The sequence below is a fragment of the Triticum aestivum genome, chromosome 6B (genome assembly GCF_018294505.1).
Source record: "Triticum aestivum cultivar Chinese Spring chromosome 6B, IWGSC CS RefSeq v2.1, whole genome shotgun sequence".
Lineage (NCBI taxonomy): Eukaryota > Viridiplantae > Streptophyta > Magnoliopsida > Poales > Poaceae > Triticum > Triticum aestivum.
In genome coordinates, this window is record NC_057810.1 from 712,208,284 (window position 1) to 712,215,087 (window position 6,804).

At 43.8% G+C, this 6,804-nt stretch overlaps 1 long non-coding RNA gene across 1 annotated transcript; it reads left to right on the top strand.

Annotated features, from left to right (window-relative positions):
• The first annotated feature begins 352 nt into the window (after window positions 1–352).
• On the top strand, window positions 353–1,716 carry LOC123135079 (uncharacterized). Its single transcript, XR_006465814.1, has 2 exons — window positions 353–617; window positions 1,199–1,716. It is a non-coding gene; the product is annotated as an uncharacterized lncRNA (long non-coding RNA).
• Window positions 1,717–6,804: the final 5,088 nt, after the last annotated feature.

A 6,804-nucleotide genomic window follows, 5' to 3' on the forward strand; every position in this document is an offset into this window, starting at 1 on the left:
CGACGGCGAGCTAGGAGGCATCGTGGACGGTGTGAGTCTGTGGGAAAGCTCCTTGAGTTACCGATTCCGCTCGGCTCGATCGATATGCAGTTATATCGGCAGGTCCGTCGATGAGGGGGAGCGAGGTGAGTGATCGCACAGGGCCCCCAAAATTGTGGGGCCCCATCGAGAAAAAAAAACTGCTTTCGATGCCTCCTTCCGCTGAAAGATCGCTAGAAAAACCAGAAAACAGAGGTACGTGTGTTACCTGACTAGATTTACGTGGCGTCTTTGCTGCGCATACGGGGCGGGCTGCTAGTTATAGAGGCCCAAATAACATACTTCCAGAAAAGCAAAGAAGGTTAGAGGCCCAGTGGCACGATAGGAAGACTGGATACAGATCGCTGAATCCAGCGATTGCAGCCGAACAAGCAGCGAACCCCCGAACCCTCTCCCTACGCGCGGCCCTAGCGGTCATGCCGGCGCCGGCGCAGTTACCTCCGATCCAATCTATTGCTAATCGTCTTGCTGTGTGAAGACGCAACACTGTGGTCTGTGGATCCGTTCGTTGTTTCAATCAGGATTGAGGAACATATCCAGACCAAACTACGGACTGCGTTCTAATCTCCAAAAGCAAGGTTCTTTTTTTACTTCATTTTTTTGTATTTGAATGATCTAGTCGTCTAGCAATTGATACTATTAGAAACGAATTAGATTATGTTTGATCAACGGTCACTTATAATTTGTTAGGTTCTGTTCCTTGATCTTCATCAGGTCTACTGAAATTAGAAAGCAAGCATGGATCTGGTGTTGCAAAGCGTAAGAAGAAACAAAAACTGAAAGTTGAGGCTCAATCTCTACTGGGTTCCCTCGATACATATTTGTTGAGACACACCCAACATAATTCTGAAAATCAAACAACATATGATAATGTTGACAATGGTCGTGATGATACAACAATAGAGGTTGAGATTGAGGATGCTCCACCTTGTAGAACATGAGGTCTGTTCATTGCTTTGCAATCCCATTTTAGCATTAGTGTTTGATATATGCCTAAATAAGGTACAAATAAAACAGAGTTGAAATTATATAATAAAGTGAATTGTCCGAAATTTTGGGCCACATTTTGGTTTTCGCCCGGGGCCCCAAATTTCTGGAGACGGCACTGTATATCGGCTCACCAAACTGAAAATGATCCCCCATCTGGTTCCACGCCCAGCGGACAGCCAAGGCCGAGCAGACGGTGGCCAAGCAAGGCGGCGGCGCTGGCGGAGCGGAGTGGCCGCGACGGCGGGCTAGGGGGCATTACCGTGGACGGTGTGAGTCTGTGGGAAATCTCCTTGAGTTGCCGCCGTCAGAAGATCCGGATCAGACTGGTATAGCCGCCACGGCGGGCGAACTTCGACATGGAGGAGCACATGTTGGCTGACGGCGTGCAGCGCTCGCTCGGCGAGTACGTGTGTGCATGGCGCCGGCGTGCTCTCGTGGCCATGAGCTCGCCCAATCTGATATCCGTGTGCACCCACTCGTTTGTAAATCAAGAAGTGAATGAATTCGTTTTCCCGATTCAGAAAAAGAGCAGCATTTCACACGGACGAACCAGCACCTTTCATAATAGTTCGATTTTCTAGCTTTGTGGTTGTAGCAATTTTCTTGCCAATGGGCATTGCAATTGTAATACCCTATATCCCTGGAGCATGACTGTCTAATAGTTTAATGAGTATAATATTCAGATTTCAACTCTTTTTTAGATCACATTGTATTTCTATTACCAGTCAGCAAAAATAAGTTCCCTTTTTTGCGGCAGCTGTTCAAGAATTTCTTGCCGCCGGCACCATCACACGCAACTTTTTTGTGTTCCACGAAGCCTCGTACAGTTTAGATGTCTGAGTTTTTTAAATTTCTCTGAATTATAATTGACGCACTGATCTTGGATTTATAGATAGCTTGGGGTAGGAAGAGGGAACAAGTAAAGGTTAAATGGAGAAGCCGATGACCGAGAACATGAAGTAGACCGTGTTAAGTAGATTGTGTTTTATCTGTTTTTCATGCCCTGCTACAAGGTCAGACTAGATGTCAAATACTCGCTGATGTTCTGCTCAATGGATTGCAAGGAAGCATGTTCTTTTGGTTACAACCTATACTTTCTTCAGTGAATTACAAGATTCAAAATCTTATGATGAAAATAAGGATGACATCATAAAATCAGTACTCATACAGCCCTGATTGGAAAGTGATTGCAAATGGATTCAAATTCGACTGAAATTTAAACACCAAGGAGTAGCATTCCGCTAAAGTAGCCCTATGAGAATAAATAGAGAATCATGTAGATATTACAAAGCAAGGTTCCATATTCTCATGATTTGGCACTCCATCAGAATGATAGAGCAAATTGTTCTCGAAAGCATATGGAAAATCATCAAACTTCAACCATGTCACACTCACATGTTAAAACAAAAAACATGTTACAGGTCGAGAATTACTATTTATGAAAATGTAACTTTCTAACGGACGAGGACAAAGTGACTTCTTGTTGAACTCCATGTAGAAGACTTGTAAATCCGCCTTGGACGAAAGGAGCAGGCATGGTCGAAGGCTGCCCATACACATCTGTTGAGAATGTTAGCATGGATGCATTAACATATCCGCCTTCAATCAACGGAGAAGCCATGGTCGAAGGCTGACCATACACATCAGTTGATAATGTTGGCATTGAGGCAGTAGCATATCCGCCTTGGATCAAGGAAGAACCTATGATCGAATGTTGCCAATGAACATCATTTGCAAAGTTTGTTATAGCGTCGATGCTACTAGCATTAAGGTCCTACATCATGGAAGATGAAATAGTTTAAAACATGTGATTAAGTACAATATGAAAGGAAAATAATGAGTACAAGCCATCTCTTACGATCAATTCATTTGGATCATTGCGTTCCTCTCTATTTTCTGTTGCATTCTTTTGATCTCCTATAGCAGACATAAAAATCAAAAATAAAATAAAAATGACTACAGATGCATATACTGGATAATAGCTTTGCTAGATTGGGTACAATCGATAAATACCTTTCTTTTTAGAATTTTTCTTTTTTCTTTCTATTCTTATTTTCAAGAGATATTTTTGATCGTTTACTCTTTGCGCCTTTTACCACCGGAGGAACTCTAATTGATATAGTATCTTTTAATGTCTCTGTAACACACTCAGTCGAAACTAGCGGAACCTCATTGGATTTTTCTTTCAACTTGCTAAGAGAATTATCTACTTCCAAGTCCAACTTATCTATGGCTTTCTCCAAATCATCAAGAAGCTTTTTCAATGTCGAACATTTCAATGCAACAGATGTTGCCTTCCGTGAGATACGGGCCGCTTGTGTTTTCAAATTTCCCGTATCACTTCCTTGCTTCTCAATATAGAAGCCTCTCTTTGCATATTTTGTCCATGTGTTTAGTATATATTGCAACGGCAAAATGAAAACATCATTCATGTTGAAGACTTTGAGAGCATGCTTGCACAACAAACCTATCAGATGGGCATTTTATATTTTATCAGTCTGTATTAAAAATCATATTGGAATAAAAAAAGTGTACACATACCTACGGATTCAAACTTTCTGCAACATGTAACAGTCATATCCGTACTGTTGAATACAGTTGTTGCTCCATGCTCACTGCGCATATGTGTAACCATATATGTGAAGATTGGCCCTTCATTTGTTTGCAGTTTACTAGACAATGTAAATTGCATTTTAAATTCTTTCTCAAACTCGGAAAACATCCAACTTGTATACGATTGAGCAGTCTTCAACAATGGTAAATTGCTATAAGTAACCGGGTTCTTTCGATGCGAACTAAAATCTTCATCCAACTCATTCTCGCGAAGGCTGGCAGAAACCTTCTCACACTCTACAAGGAGTTCGGAAAGACCAAGTTTCCTACGGAATCTTTTCTTGAAGACATTATTCATTCCTTCGCTCCTTTGAGTCGAGTTCATATCAGCTGTAAATGAGTCACGATAAATTGCAGCCCACTTTTCCCTCAATTTATACAGTGTTGCTATCCATTCGTTGTCCTCAAGGTTATACTTCTGCAACAATTCTTGCCACTTCCTCTTGAAGATACATTCAGATCTGTCTTCATAGACACATCTCTTAAAATCCGGTAGAAACTTCTCGGGATGCTTATGAATTACATGCCCGAGATGTTTAGCAGCATTAAGATAGATGTGCCACAAGCAAGGACGGAGGCTTGTATTTGGAAATACATAAGCAATTGCTCCGTCCATGGCTTTGTCTTGATCAGTGAAAATTATGCTTGGATGCTTGCCTGACATTGCCGTGAGAAATGTCTCAAATAGCCAAACAAATGAATCAATGGACTCATTAAATATCAGTGCAGCCCCAAATATTACTGTCTGCTTGTGATGATTGGCACCAAGGATTGGAGCAAAAGGCAATTCAAACTTATTGGTATTAAACGTGGTGTCAAATGATACGGCATCACCAAAGCATGTGTAATCCATAATGGACTGACCATCTGCCCAAAAAAAATTAGCTATCTGACCATCCTTCTCATCTACTTGAATCGCATAAAAAAATATTGGATCCTCCCTCTGCTTATTCTTCAAGTATTCTAATAGTGCTTTTGCATCATTGGATTCCAAATACTTGTTCCTTTCCTTACCAATCTCATTATTGCAATCAGTTTTTGAGAATGGCACTTTGTCGACTCCTCCGTAGAACGCTATCATGAAATCATACACCTGAGATGGCTTCATCCCAGCTTCACGTATCTGGCCAATTAGCGCTCTGTCCGCTTCTACAGCACGTCGCTGTCGCTGGGACCTCAACTTGTGCAACTTATTGGGACTATCAAGATAATGATCGTGATCGGTTACAACCTTTTGCACTGTCCAAATCCCCTCTCTACTGACACTAAATTGAACACGAGCCTCACAACCTGTTTTTGTAGTGTCCTTTGATGAGTCGGTTTCTCGTTCTCCCTGATTACTGCAAACTATATATTTTTGGTACTCCTATATAGTTCGATCTTGGCGGCGCTTTGTCTGGCTCTTTCTGATACTAAACTCAATCTTGCCGGCATACGTGTTGTACATGTCATACGCTTTCTGCTCTGAATCGAATGACGTTCCCACTTTGAAAGATCAAAGCTTGCCCAACTTTATCAACCACCTACAGCAAAAAGAGTTGAGAATTAAAGTTACATTATCACAATACATTAATTTTACATTAGCTGCGTCGTGGATGGAATACTTTGTTTTGGACAATCTATTGTACTATCAAGCCAAATATCAGCAAATCATTGTTTCCTTACTAGCTAATTTTACATTGCCAATGATTAGCAACCAATGTCCCCAATGCATCGGTGCTTAGGTTTTGTAGCTAAGCCTTCTCTATTTAATTGTTTACTAATAAAACTCCTTTATTTATTGATTGGTAGTCTTTTTGCCTAGGACCACGTGCTTAGCATTGTTTCTTATTGGGATCACCATAATACTCTCTCTTCTCTTTAATTGCTTTGTCATATTATTTTTCTGCCTACGTGGCACTCTTAGCACCTGTACACCATGAAGCACTGGGAAGGGCCTAATATTTTCTGTACTGCTATGTTTGTTTCTTGTCATTCTGCAGCTAAGTGGCCTAGATATTCTAGGGCAACAAGATTATTTCCAACAGCAGCTATCACCGCCACCACCGGCAAACGAGCTCCGTTGATAATGGACCGGCCGCCGAGACGAGAGGAGGTAGTCATCCAGATGCAGGTTGCCAGCACCGGAGAAAAAGAAGACACATTGGCACAGCATCAAGAAGACGGCACGGTGGCCTCCAAGAGCAGCACTCACTTCCAGGGAGAATGCAGTGACGGCAGCGCACATTGTACTAGTAGGTAGTGATTTTAGTTAGTTGTCACATTGTTTGGGGTGTTCATCTTTTTTGCCGCTTGCAAGATTCAATTGTCATGACAGTTCTAAGGTGTCACAGGTTCAGTTCTCCCTGAATAAACTCGCCATAGTTCGGCGATCAACGCATCAGTTCGGCATAGTTCGTAGCACAAAAAAAGAAGGGAAAGACCAGCGCATCAAATGGCGGCCGCGGCGATGTCCTCGGCGGCGGCGTCCTCGGCTTCTACTTCGGCTTCATCTTCGGCGTTGGTGTCCGTAGGCGGCGTACGCGGGCTGCTGGGCGTCATGTCAGGTGATACGTCACTGGGGCTCGGCATCGGGTTGGTCGTGGGAGTTGGCGTGTCCGTCGGCACGCAGTCCAAGATGAGGCCGCGCTCCCGCATGTACCACTCCTTGACCGGCCCGTCCATCGCAAACACGTTCGCTGCCATCAGGAATGCAAAGTCGGTGTTCCTCTTCTTGGCGGCGACGTTGGTCCGGAGCAGGTCGAGCTTGATCTGGCCCGTCGACATAATCGCCGACCAACGAGCGTCGGATTTCGCCTCCCTCACGACGGCGTGGCTCTTGGCATCGGCGATGCACTGCTCGATGGACGCCTGCAGACGCTCGACGGCAGGCGCGCCATCCCTTGCCGACTTGGCCTTTTTGTTGCCATCAGGGCGGCCGGCCGACGCCGGCGCGTCTGGCTGGTACGTCTCCTTGGCCTTCGCCAGCGTGCACCGGACATCTGCCCACTTCACACTTGTCGATCCGGGAGAGTATGATTCTAGTGTGCTGATTCGAAAGTCTAAAGGCACAACTATAGATCAATTGAGATACTCTCAAATCATTGGTTCACTCATGTACCTAGCAAGCGCAACGAGGCCTGACATCGTGTTTGCTGTGAGCAAACTGAGCCGGTTTGTTTC